Source organism: Trichechus manatus, unplaced genomic scaffold, assembly GCF_000243295.1.
Source record: "Trichechus manatus latirostris isolate Lorelei unplaced genomic scaffold, TriManLat1.0 scaffold00022, whole genome shotgun sequence".
Taxonomy (NCBI): Eukaryota; Metazoa; Chordata; class Mammalia; order Sirenia; family Trichechidae; genus Trichechus; species Trichechus manatus.
In genome coordinates, this window is record NW_004443958.1 from 22,586,249 (window position 1) to 22,600,854 (window position 14,606).

Below are 14,606 nucleotides of genomic sequence, written 5' to 3' on the forward strand. Positions count from 1 at the left end.
CTGGCTTAGTCTAGGTTCTCTAGAGCAATAAAACCGGTGAGGCTTATATCCAAAGAGAGGGATTTACTTCAAGGAAATGGCTCACACAGTTGTGGGGCCTGGCAAGTCCCAAAACTGTAGGTCAGGCAGTAAGCTGGAGACCTCTGCTGGGTCATGGGGCAGGAGGGCCTGGTGAATCCCAATCTGCAGGTCAGGTGGTAGGCTGGAGACCTCTGCAAGCTTAAGTCCCAAGAATCAGAGGTCAGGCAACGAGAAGAGTGCAGGGTCGAGAGAGGCGAAAAAGAGTGAGCCTTGCCAGGAACATCCATTTATATACTGGATGGGAACTCCCCTTTCAACTGATTGGCTGATTATGTCAGATCACATCATGGGAGGTGATTACATTATATTACATGACGGAAGAGTGTCCAGTCTAGTATCTGCCAAACCACTGCAATTCATAGCCTAGCCAAGTTCACACATAACATTAATCATCACACTGTGTCTCAGTGTCCTCAGATAAAACGTGGAGGAAGAGTTTTATCCAGATCCTCAACCTCTGGAAGCTGTGTGGGTTCAATGAAATGTAAATAAACTACTTTGATATCTGACAAACTTCTAAATTTACATGGTAAATGGGGAGGGGGTATACGAAAATGAAATGTTAGAGAACATATATAAAGGGTTACATATTTTCAAATATCTTTATAAAATCAATGAAAATGGCCATTAAATCTATTTGCCTCATACTCAACTATTCTTTGGCCACGTACATTAAAATGATCATAATTGTATAAATATAATAATTTATTTCATGATTATTGTAGAATCATCAAATAAGCAAAAAGCAGAGAAAAAAACCTCCCACGTTTTCATGAAAAAGTGGGCCCTAGTCAGCCAACAGGCTGCCCAAGAGTCAAGAGAGTGAAGGAGAAAGAAAGAAGAAATGAGTCTGATGTTTCTAAGCTAGTCAGTAAACTTCTCTGAGCCTCAGTTGCGTCCACCTGTTAAACCGATAAAAGAAAAATTAGCTTTCCCTCACAGGACTGTTAGGAGGCTTAGGTGAGAGATTGCAAATGGTCATGTCCTACATATGCTTTCCCATCGCTTAGCACATAGTAGGTACAAGCTGACTAAATAGTTTCATTTTCCTGAAAGGAGTTTTGAAATAGAGGCTCATTTATGGAAAAAAAAAAAAAACAAAAAACGCTGGAGACGTGTTTTACTTGGACCCAGCCCCAAATGTCTCAGACTCTTTCTAGAAGATAAAGTTCAAAGAGTATATGATTAAAGGATGCCAAAACAACTCAAAACCCCCCAAACAGATGAAAATGTCATTGTGATTAACCGACAGAGCACATTTTAATGCTTTTATAATAAAGCTGGGTGAGTTCATCGCATTCCCATCAGCAGAGTGAGCGGATGGATTATTGGACATCAGTGCGAGTTACAGTGCCTGGGAGCCACTATTTCCAAAGGTGTATTAATAATCCTTGCTCTATCTCCAGGGACATTGCCATCAAGGTCCTCCAAGTTGCTCATTTCAGAAATCTGATGTCTAAAGCAGGTCTATATGAGCAAACTAAAGTGGATGAGGAAGGCAAGATTTCAGGTAATGAAGTCATCCACCTCCTGAACTCTTGCAAAGCTGATCTGGATCAGCCACTGCCTCTCGGACTTTGCTTTGTAGCAGGATCACTTAGGGAACTTGGTAACAACAGAGATGCCTGATGCAAATCATCAAAGAGAGAAACAATTTAGTGCTGTTATAGTTAGCTGCCGTCAAGTCAGCCCCCAGCTCATACAGACCCCAAGCACAATGGGATCAGGCCTTTGTGTTCCATGGGGTTATCACTGGTTGATTTTCAGAAGTAGATTGTCAGGCCTTTCTTCCTAGTCTGTCTTAATCTGGAAGCTCTGCTGAAACCTGTTCAGCATCATAGCACCACGAAAGTCTCCAATGACAGGTGGTGACTGTGCTTGAGAGGGATTGGCTGGGAATCAAACCCCGTTCTCCCACGTGGAAGGTGAGGATTCTACCACTGAACCACCGCTGCCACTGATTTGGTGGCTACAATCCTGAAATTTTTCTTCTGCTCTGATGGTTACTTCTCACTTTTACTATTTTTTTTTTCCTTTTCTTTAGCCTCACTTCTTAATTAATTCACTTACTCATCTATTTATTCAACTACTACTTATTGAGCATTATTTTCTATGACCTATGATAGATTCCAGGTGTTTGTTTGTAAATAAACACAGTCATCACTGTTGAGGAGTGCATAGCATATGCAGAGATGGATCTAAGGTATGACAGGTATGGCGTGTGCCCCGGGCGCCACCTGGGGGGTAATGGGCAGCTTCTATTGTCCATCACAGTGTCCATCACCAGCTGTGAGAGATCATTCAGCAATTTAACACTAATTGCCATAGGCACTATTTTCCATAGACACTCTACTGCATATAGGCCCTACCACTCCAGTTTTGAATTTCTGCTAATGATCATTCACTATTCTTTGAATGTCCATACTTAGTTTTCTCAGGCCTGTCTCCCCATGAGGACAGATAAATTCAAAGAGTGGCTAATGGTCTCCTTGAGACTCTTTCAATATATGTCCATTTGGATTTCTATGAATTAATTGATTCTTTGTTGTCTTCTTGCGCTACATACACTGGCATTACGTACACTTCTGTGCGCTCACACTGTTCCAGTTTCTAAAGACAACACACTGAGTGTATCCTCACAGAATCAAAATTCTGGTGAGAAAGATTGAAAACAAATAATAATAATATCGAGTGAACTAATCTATACAAAAGACATCACAAAAGAGAGATTTTGCTTAGGGGGCACTGAGTTTATGCTAATGGTGGCTGAATTTGGCAAAGAATGGCTACAAAGGTTGTGCCAACATAAAGAATGTAATCGATGTCACTGAACTGTAGATGTGGAAATTGTGGAGTTGGGGGAGGTTTTTTTGTGTATATTTTCTTCTAGACTCATAGGGACCCCATGTGACAGAGCAGAGCTGCCCCATAGAGTTTCCTAGGCTGTAATCTTTACGGGAGCAGATTGCCAGGTCTTTCTCCCACAGAGCCACTGTTTGGGTTCAAACCACCAACCTTTCAGTTAGCAGCTGAGCACTTAACCATTGCAGGCAGCGGGGCTCCTTGCCTAGCAGAGTGGGCACTTAATTTATATATGTTGTAATATTTGTTGAATCTGATTATCTTCAGGCAGATCCTTCCTTACCGAAACTAACTTGTGGAAGAAAGCGTTTACGTTGAATGCTGACTTTACCAGGTACCTTGTACTCTGTAATGCAAGTGCTGTTCCAAGAACCAGGGCACCATCTCTCTCTGTAGAGTCCAGAGAGGTCATTAAATGACTGTTTCCCTCTTGGTATTCAGTTGCTTCTGGTTGTTTAGTTGGATGCTCCCCCTGCTTGGTGGAGATACTGAGACAATTAGGGAAAGAGGGGAGAACAGGAGTGACCGGGATTTGTCATGGACTGAATGTTTCTGAAAAACTAGGAGCATCTGAGGAGAAAATCAAAGGCCTTGTTATAGGGCTAAGTGGAAACTTGGGAGATAAGGAAGGAGCAAGCGAGGGACAGCAGGTGAATTGACTAAGGTGGAAGGTACCAGGATGAAATTCCAGACACAACGGTCAGTATCTGCCCTTGACGTTTTTTAAAATCCTCTATTAAAAGCATACTTCTTTTTTCTTATTCCAAAAATAATACTTGCTCATTTAAAATAATGTAGCAAGTTAGATTAGTGAATAGAATAAATTTAAAATTAACTATAATCTTATCTTTCAGAAAGAAAAACTATTATCTTTTTGCATCCCTTTTAGCCTATATGGAGCCCTGGTGGCACAGTGGTTAAGTGTTCGGCTGCTATCCAAAGGGTCAGCAGTTCGAATCTACCAGCTGCTCCATAGAAACCCTATGGGGCAGTTCTGCTCTGTCCTATAGGGTCGTTATGAGTCGGAGTCGACTTGACTGCAGTGGATTTTAGCCTATATATCTGAATTTTAGATTTAATTCACAAAATGCTGTCATATTGTAAAGCATAATTTTTTAACCATTTTTTAAATTGTAAGTTGGCTTATTTTTTTAAATATGATTTATTTTATTGTTGTTCTTGAGAATATACATAGCAGAACATACAACAGTTCAACAGTTTCTATATGGACAATTCAGTGGCATTGATTACATTCTTCGGGTTGTGCAACCATTCGCATCCTCCTTTTCTGAGTTGTTCCTCCCCCATTAACATAAGCTCACTGCCCCCTAAGTTTCCTATCTACTTCCAAGTTGCTGTTGTCAATTTGATCCCATATGGATAGATCTTAAAAGAGCACATTTTAAATCTTTTCTGTGCCTCAAAATTTACAAAAATTAATTATCTTTATATGTACACATATACATAACTGAGAAATAGGAATTCTTGTGTATTATTGACACCTCTTAAAGTTGGTAGTGTCTTTTTAGAAGGTAATATGTTAATACATCAAAAGGTTTAAGCAGATTTTCCCTCTGGCATTGATATGGTCTCATTGATGTTTTAATTTGCATTTCTGGTATGAGGATTTAAAAGAACATATTTTCCACATTTCCACTGGCTATTTCCATTTGTTATTTCACAAATAGATTATTCATATATGCTACTGATTTTTCTATTGACACATTTACATTTCTTCATTGGTTGGTAAGAGGTTTTGATATGTTAAAGACATGAATCTAGCGCCCATGATATATTTTGGCAATTTGAAATTGACCTTTTTATTTTGTAGGATTGGATGGTTATAAAGTCCAAATTCCTTTTTACATTGATGGGTTAATCTAGACTCATCCTCTGTTACCAAAAAAAAAGTGGGTTTGTTGAATTTTGAAAATTCAACAGGAAGGAAGGAAAGTCTCATAACATCTAATAAGGAATAAATTCCAATGCAGATGGAGACCATTCTCATTTTTTTGCTCTCATATGTTAGTTCACACAGAGGATTTTGCCATATAGGCAGTATTCATCAAAAGGCAAGGAAACAATAACTTTAATTTCTTCCTGAAATCCAATATATGCTTGAGTGATTTTTCTAACCCTGAATTCACTTAATGGTTAATTGAATTATGTGGTTTCAAAAAAGGGCTTTTCAATTCATTTGTCTCCAGAAGAGTTTGAACATATTAAGCCCTTTTGCCAGAGGTCAAATGATGATGGCTTCTGGGATCAATTAATGAACTACCTAATTAGATTTGATTAATCAACGTGTGTGATATTTCTTCAGCTTGTGAGCTTTCCTGAATAACGTGTCCACTTCTGGTGAGCTGTATGCAAAGAAAGACTCTGCCCAAAATATACAGACCATGTCCCATGAAGGAGATGAAGGAAAACAAGCCAGAAGACAGCATGTAAATTGTGCACTTCGCACTTTTGTGCAATGTGCCTAAAACTCCTGGGAATACATTTGAGCACAGTTGTGTAGAGCATAGCAGTAATACTAGTGCAAAAGTAGTAACAGAATAGCCTGTGATTCTGTTTTTACTTAAGAGGAAGTTTAGTGAAGATGAAAGATCATGCACTTTGGAATCTGCGGAATCCTGGTTCAACTGCTGATTGCCGCATACCCCCTACTCTTAGTCAATCATTTCTCCCAACGTTCCAGAGTAGTATCACCTGTATCCAATATCTACGTGTTCCGCTAAGCCTTCTCCTATTTCCACAAACAGGCCGAATGTCCTGGTAGTCAAAAATAACTAATTTTAAAAAATAAATAAATAATGATGACCATTGCTTAGGGGCAGCTTTATAACCGCGAGGGTTTACTCTAAGACTTCTGTCCCCAGTGAGCTCACAATGAAGCTAAGAACACATCGCTTAACTGCAGGAAAACCAATAATCACTGATACTTGGTGTTTGGAGCTCCAGTTCAAAGCCAGCTCCAATACAGGATGTTCTCATGGTCTCCATTGCCACACCTCTGCACCGTATCTTCTTCAAAGCAACAAATTCAGAGACTTGGTCTTTATCTGAAACCTATCTTGGACTCTAGCCCTCCTTCCTCACCCGCTATGCGCACAATTAATTGTCAACTTCCACGGATTCTATCTTCTAAATTTCTGGAATCTGCTTGTTCCTCTCATGTCTCTTAGGATCCCCTTAGTTACAGGTACCATTATACTCACTCATAGTACCACAAAATCTGTTCTCCAAGCCTCAAATTTGCCCCTAATCTATTTTATTTATCATTCAGTAAGTGAGATTTCATTTAAAGGGAATACCTGGTCATGTCACTTCCCGTAAAATCCTTTGAGGGTTGCCCACTATACAGAGAACAGATCCCCAACCTTCTAGCATAGCTACATAACATAGACTATAGTGTGTTGCAATGAATATACTTTCCCTACAAATCCAGCTTCATCTTTCACCATATGAGAATAATACTGATGGCCTAGCTTCCAGCATCACAGTGACATGCAGGCCACCACAAACTGCACCCTACTTGTTGGGGGAGCATTATTCTGCCTACCTTAGATGCTTAGACAAGATTTTCTTTGGGCTTTAAAGTGTATTGCTTCTTTTATTTGCTGCCTCCTTGAGATCTTGAATGTTGAGTCTATTTAATCTTGAAGATTGAGATGTGGGCCTAGTGGAATGAGTCCAAGGAGAAGGCTATAAGAACTAACTCTAATTAGGGCAAAAGGAGTCCTTCTGGTTCACCTACCTCTTCAGGGCTGCAGGACAAATAGAAACTTAGGGCTGGATCCAAAAGGTAATAAAAAAAAGAAGTGGGGATCGTGCACATGTCCCTTCTGAATTTAACACCTGAACAAGGAATCAGAGATTTAAATTCCTAACAAAATCTCTTTAAAAAATAGATATAACAAAGATCTACTTATGGGTCATGCAGAGTGTCAGGGACACAGACATGACAAGATGTAGTACATTTGCCTTGGGCTTAAGAAAATAATAGAACAGTGTATAAGCAAGAATAAAATGCATGATGACAGCATGGAAAGGGATAAAATGGCGTGCTGTGGGAATGCAGATGTACAGCATGTCATTTATTACGGACATCTGTTATTCTGTACCTGCTCAGTGTTGGTTCTCATCTTCTGGTAATAGTCCTCTGATTTCCGTTTGGGAGTCCACACTTCCTCCATTCCCGGTCCATGTGGTTTTAATGCACTCATCCAAGCTCTGGGTGGATATGTGATGCAAGTTGGGCCAGTGGGAGCCCATGATAGAATTTGTCTGAGCTCCTAAAAGGAAAAGCTCTCTTTTTATGGTTGGAGTTAATAGTGTTCTAAGGACTATGGATATAGGCCTGGCAGCTGGTAGCCAGTTCCCCACCATATAGAAAGAACAAATGTGCACAGTGTCGCTTTCTCAGTTGGGAGCCTAGAAAAACTTGAAAAAAAAGGGAGACAGAGATTTCCATCTGTCTTTGGGGCTGTTGAATCCAGTTATGACTAAAGCCATATTTATCTCTGAAATTTTCAGTTGGATATGCTCATAAAGACACATTTTTTTTTGTTTACTTTCTGTTTGATTTGTGTATAACATTATAATTTTAAAAAAAGATCAATACATGGTTCAAATTCTAAAACAGTTGTCTTCTTATCTGTCTCTCAGGGTTAGAAGGAGAAGGAAAATAATAAGAAAATACAAGTATTGAGTCTTGTTCATGCAGACTGATCCTATGGTTCCAATGTGGAATATAGTTGTCTCTGCATTGCAAATCTAAGTTTCAACAGTCCTTGTGAATGCCTTTGCTCTCTGTTGTTCCTCTGAGTCCATCATAAGAAAATGCTCAGGTTAGCCATCAGGAGAGATGAAACATTGGGAAAGGAGCTACGTCAGCTCAGACACTTGAGAAAGCCTAGTCAAGATTAACAAAGCTGCCTTGTTGACCTGCCGCTGACCAGAGATGGGCAAATGAACTTCATCAAGCCCAGCTTAGATCTACAGAACTGCCAAGCCAACCATAGGGTCCTGAGAAATAAGAAATGGTTATTGTTTTAAGCCACTGTGCTCTGGAGTGTTTTGTTATGCAGCAATACCTAACTGATACATGCATTCATAATACCGCAGCATGTAAGTAATAGACATGGTACTCCTATTCTGGTCCTATGACATCTGTGGAAAAGCCCATAGTCTTTTCCAACTTGCCACTGCCTCGTTTCTTGTCTGTTGAGTTGTTTACTCATGGGTTTGGGGAAAAAAAATCCTCTGTGAATTATGAAACTCTGAGACTCATTGTCCTTTCCAGTGGAGGTTACTAAATTTCCTTTCAACTCTTTTTCTTAACCTCATCAGCACTTGTCGTCTGTACTAACATATCAAGTGGCTCCTGTTACTTGTACAATTCAACTGTGCAGTCAAGGGACTAGTTTCTCTGAAATAAATATGCTGCCAAGAGAGTTTGTCTGTCAGGAGAGGTTTACTACAAGTTTCTGAAATCCAAGGAGACGTCCCTATTTAAAAACAACAGGGTTGTGTGTGTGTGCCCAGGAAAATTTCGGCTGACTCAGAATCCTAGTTAGGTGATATACTGTTCTTTGTAACTATTAGTGATACAGGAAAAAAAATAAGGAGGGGATGAGGATTAGCATTTTGGGGATTCTTCTCTTATGTCATAAATATTGTATATGTGAATCTATTTAATCTTCACAAAAGCCTTATAAGAAATGCATTATTCATGCAATTTAAATATATGTAAACTAACATTTAGTTTGATAGAAGTTAAATATCTTTTGTAAAATATTCAGCTTTTGAATCAGTAAATCTGGAATTTGAACCCAAGTATTATTCTCAAGTCTTTTACATTGAGACGCAATGTAATTCTCTAAATCCTGGTGTGATTGTGACTAATAGAACAAGTAGCTCACACTGATAGGAGACGTGCATTTCTTTCTCAGCTCAGTTGCTATCTAGTAGTATGACCTTGGAACAGCCAAATGTAGCCTTTTCTCCCCACCTATTAAATGAAGATGTTGTTGTTGTTGTGTGTGGTGCTGTTAGGTCAATTCCACTCATAGTGACAGAGTAGAACTGCCCCATAGAGTTTTCCAGGCTGTAAATCTTTATGGGAGCAGATCTTTATGGAACAGCTGGTGGGTTTGTACTGCTGAACTGGTCCAAATTTTTTCAACCTCAAAACTCCATTATCCAATAATGCAGATATAACCTAATATAGGTACTCTTACAACCTATGGATGCCAATCCAATTTTTCTATCATTCATTCCTGTAAAAATTGGTCAACCTGTTTAGTTTATCCTAAGGAAATTTCACCACCATTGTTCAGAATAATGCGGAATGGTTATTCAGTTCTTTCCCAAGATGTGGTCAGAAGCAGAAGGACAGCACTGACTGAAGACATCACCCTTCACATGCATTTATTATCCCAAACTTGATCTGTGTCTCTGAAGGGACAGAAGACTACCTGGTGCGCCCTAAAAGACAAGCAGCTTCTCCTAAGGGTGATTTCGAGACACTTTTGTTCTCGTATAATGGGGTATTTCCCTCAGACTTTACTGTTACTTAATATTGCAAAAAATCATAATATGCAAGAAGAAATTAGAAAGTCCTGTTTATTCATGATTATCCAGATTTCCGTAAGAACAAACGAAAAAACTGATTGTTGCCAAGTAATTCCAACTTATGGCAACCCCACCTATTTCAGAGTAGAACTGTGCTCTATAGGGTTTTCAATGTCTGTAATCTTATGGAAACAGATCTCTGGGCCTTTCTTCCATGGAGCCACTGGGTGGATTCGAACCACCAAATGCTTGGTTAGTAGTTGAGTGAAAACCTTTTGCAACACTCAGGGACCTCTCAGATGTTCGTGGAAGATTGCTTTCTATTATGTTAGCAGCAGTTTTCCTTCTTCGCTTTCTTTGCTTGTTCTGCTGTACATTTGGAGCATGGGCTGTGGATGCTAACACCTAGGTTTAGAGCCTAGCCTTCCTTCTTAAGGAGCCCTGGTGGAGCAGTGGTTAAACACTAGGCTATCCAAAAGGTCGGCGGTTTGAACCCACCAGCTACTCTGCAGGAGCAAGATGCGGCAGTCTGCTTCTGTAAAAATTATAGCCTGGGAAACCCTACGGGGCAGTTCTACTCTGTTCTATGAGTCGGAATTGACTGGATGGCAATGGGTTTGGTTTTGGTTTTTGAGCTTCTTCTCAGCTAGCTCTGTGAGCCAGAGCAAGATGTGTACTATCCAGTAAAATGGGGCAAGTAATAGGACCAGCTGAGAGGGGTTGCATCAAATGAGGTAAACAGATCTAAAACGGAAGTACTTGTTCAGTTTAGGCTGTTTGCTTCTTTGTCTGGTTTTGGAGAGCAGGAGTCAAGTGGAAGGGTGTTTGGGTTAGGCTGTCTCTCTTACTTTCCATGTTCCACCCAGAAACTCATATCTTTGCTTTGAGATGTTGTCTTCATTTGCAAGATGGGATGCTAAATTCTTCTCTACAGAAAAGTGTATACGCATGCTGAGTTCTTAGCAGTTGGCTGGCCCAAATTATGTGCTTGGAAAAAAATGTAACTCTTATCATTAGATTTCCAAGGTGTAGCAGCAATACCTTCATTTCTGAATCTTGAACCCACCAGCCTAGGAGTTCCTCCTGCAGAGAAGCTTCTCCAGGCAAATCAGTGTAGTGTTCGCTTTGAAATATCACAACAGAGCAACACGTAGGGCTGACTGCATTGCATTTGTCTTCAAAACAATTAAGCAGAATGCTAAATCAGGGTAAACTACATTTCTGAATTTATCTACGGTGTAATGAATAACATCTGCCTCTGCAGGGAGACAATTTATACTGCTCTGTACAGCGCAACACGCTGGCGACTGGATTTTCTGCTCCTCCTTATGTGATATTTCTTTATTATTTGGTGAATCTTTCTTTCTAGTGTCATGCTAGTGCTGGTAGGAGTCTGAGCTGTCCTACTGTCTAACTGCTGCATTTGACAGACGACGAGGCTCAGGAGCAGAGACCAGGTCATTACCTGGGGTTTCCCAGGTAGAATATACCAGAACTGGACTCAGAACACACAGTGCGGAGGAACGGTGGGTGACACTGAGTTATATACTTCGCATTTTATCACACGCTTCATTGAAAACTAGATAAATTCAGAAACTCAGATTTGGAGAGGACTCAAAGTGTCTGGTGTTTGCTTCTATTCAATTCATGAATTCCCTCTGAATTCCCTCCAAAATCTGACCGCTAAGCTTGAAATGCATGTCTTTTGGGATCAGAATGTGGCAGGAGCAGGAATAAATAAATCCAGGCTCCTCAGATTCCACTTCAGACATGAAGATTCTGATTTCTTAACTGAGTCTTTCCTCATATTGGTTAGGGGGTGGTGATGGGGTCATTGATCTGGATGTGGAGCTATGAGCTCACACAGTATTTGGCTGTGATTTGCAGATTTGATAAGGAATCTTTAAAGGCAAATAGTTTTTAGGAAGGCAACATTTTTTTAAATTGATAAAGCCATGAAAAATTTTATTAGAAAAAAATGAGGATCAAAACATATAAGGCTGTTATAAATTCAGACAAAAGCTGTACTAGCTTAAAAATATTAAGATGCCTCTGGTGGAGTTTGGTTTGTTATTTGAATTATTAGGTTCATCATATATCATTTAGAGTTACTGAGAAGCTAATATATACCTGGCGCTCTACTATGGGTTTTATAAATGGTATCTCACTTAAATGATTTCTCTCTTCCAAACGTGGAAGAAAAACATGTTTTAATTGTCTCACATTTGAGGAAGATATAAACTTTAGCGTGCATCAGGATCATCTGGATTTTTGTTAAAATACTGGGCACCACCTCCACCCGGAATTTCTGATTTAGTAAATCTAGAATAAAATCAGCTTCCACTGAGTTGATTCTGACTCGTAGTGACCCCATGTGTGTCAGAGTACAACTGTGCCCCATACGGTTTTCAATGGCTGATTTTCAGAAGTAAATCACCAGGCCTTTCTTCTGAGACACTTGGGTGGATTCGAACCTCCAGCCTTGCAGTTAGCAGCCGAGCACATAGATTGCATCACCCAGGGCCTCCAAATCTAGAATGGGAACTACAAATTTGCATGTAACAAATTCCCAGGTGAGGCTGATGCTGCTGGTCATGGGACCACATTTCTAGAACCCCCACAATAAGCCATAAGCTAATAATACTTTAAAAAGAGTAAGAAAAGAGTGTTTAATTCAGTTTACCAGCTAGGTAATGCTCATAAAATTATCGAATCTCTCAGAGCTTCACTTTTATCATCTCTAAGATAAAAATAAGATTTCACTTTGAAACTTGTTCTAGATGATTGCTATAGAGAGTTGTCATTTCCAAGATTATTGAATATTTATCTTCCCCTCTCCTGTTCTTAATCCAGAAAAGACACATTTGTGCTACCGAACTCAAATGGTAAGACGTCTTTTTTAATATCTTAGCAGTATGAAGTAGTAAAAAAAAAAAAAAAACAAGGACTTGGAATCAGATTTAGGTTCAAATACTGTTTCCACCTTTATTAATTTTGGCCACATTATGCAATATCTTCAAGCTTCGGATTCTCTGTCTATGAACTGGGGATAATTTAGCTCTTCTTCTAGTTTCAGCCAACTCATTTCTACACCTAAATGCCTCAGAAGCACCTCAGACTCAATGGTAATTAACCACATTGCATTTCTCCCTATGCCCTCTGTTTCTCTTAAATTTATTTCATTGTTGTTGGGTATAGTTGAGTTGCTTCCAACTCATAGAGACCCTGTGTATGACAGAACGCAACACAATCGTTGTTAATGCTTGAGCCCATTGTTGCAGCCTCTGTGTCAAGCCATCTCATTGAGGGTCTTCCTCTTTTTTTCAGTGGGGGACAAAGACTCCAAGTCTAAGCCTTTGAGTCACTCAGAAATGCATCAGATCCTTTCCCCGTATCCAGCTGCCATCAAGTCAGTTTAGACTCATGATGTTCACTTGTGTGTCAGACAGAGTAGAGCTATGCTTCAGTGGGTTTTCATGGCTGATTTTTCAGAAGTAGATCGTCAAGCCTTTCTTCTGAGGCACCTCTGGGTGGAATTGAACCTCCATCCTTTTGGTTAGCAGCCGAGCAGGTTAACCATTTGTACAACCCAGGGACTTTAGTATCTTTTAATGAATACATTTTCTGCTAAAATTTACCAGGTAGTTTATGATGTTTGCAACTAAGAACTCTGACCAGTACAACTTCCTACTTCAGCTCCCAGCTTCCGATTGCATGGCCAACAGAAGGGTGTCTATTATACACACACTCATGCAGATGGAATAGACGACCTCCCCTTGTCTACTGATCCCTGTCCACACACCCTGCCTCCCCCATCACCCAGGTGGAGATACACAGGTGCAACTTCCCTTTATAATCTCATCTCTGAGCATGGGAGCCTCCACTCTTGTGTGAGTCTTAAGTCTTGTTGGTTGAGTCCTCAGTTGATTTTGTATTAAAGTGTAGAAGCTGGTGTAACCAGACATTTTTTGCTTGCATGGTTTCATGGATCTTTTTTTTCCTGAAATTTACCAGTTGTGCTGGCATGCTATTAAAATTTGAAAAAATTTCTCTCCCAGAAATTTTAGAATGATTTTTTTTTTTTTTTTAATTTTTACACCTGGACTCCTACTTCTTGCTGCATGGTGCGTATTGGCGGTATCTTAGCGCTAAATAAATAACACCAGAAAGCAATGCCCATCCCAGGCTCTGTATGCTCACTGCAGGTTCACTTAGCAACTGATTCTTTGTGGAATGCATTCCTCTACTGAAGACACGCAGTGAAAGGAAAAAAAAAGAGATTAGAGCCTATTTGAAATCAGGAGGAGGGAGGACTTCTAATAAGTGAAAACAAAAGGAAGAATGGAATCTGGAAGGCAAGTGAGTCTTCAATTATAAAACATGTCCAGACCGCTCACAGCACTGCAGCTGAGGGGATATTGGTGTCAAAATCACACCTGGGGTTTTGAGTGGTTTCATTGCATTATCATCGGAAACACAGTGACTCCATATTCACACATACAGTGCATGCATTTCTAGGTCCAGGCCAACAATAAGTTTATCAGTAGCAACATTTATGGAAACACTGGGTCTCTCTTTTTGATTTGATCTCTCAGTTAATGGTCTTGCTATGTGGTTTCTTGGTCCCCGATTGGTTAGTCATACATCTAATTTCTGAAGTGGATAGTCCTATCTCTGTTGGCCATACATAGAGTATTTGTGACAGTTTCGATTTTAACATAATCCCTCTCTTTAGAGAAGCCTTATGGTTCTTTTTAAGTAAAGTACATATTATAGACAGAAAATATATTTTGGAGTCAAATAGATCTGGACTGAAATTGTGGATGGAGGGTATATGTCCTCAGACAGCTTCCTTAGCTTCTAAGAGCTTTTGTTTTCCTAAGTGGCATTAATCACTTTTCTACTACAGCGGAGGAAATTTTACTTGGGTTTTTGCAATAATAGTACCCTCACAGGTCAGACCACGGGGGTATTGTTTCAGGAAGCTCAGGCTAGATCTGTTCCTATGACCATCCCAGATAGCAAATATTCCTTAGCTGCACATGCCATGGGCAGAGTGACGGGAGCAGTCTGTCTCAGGTTAA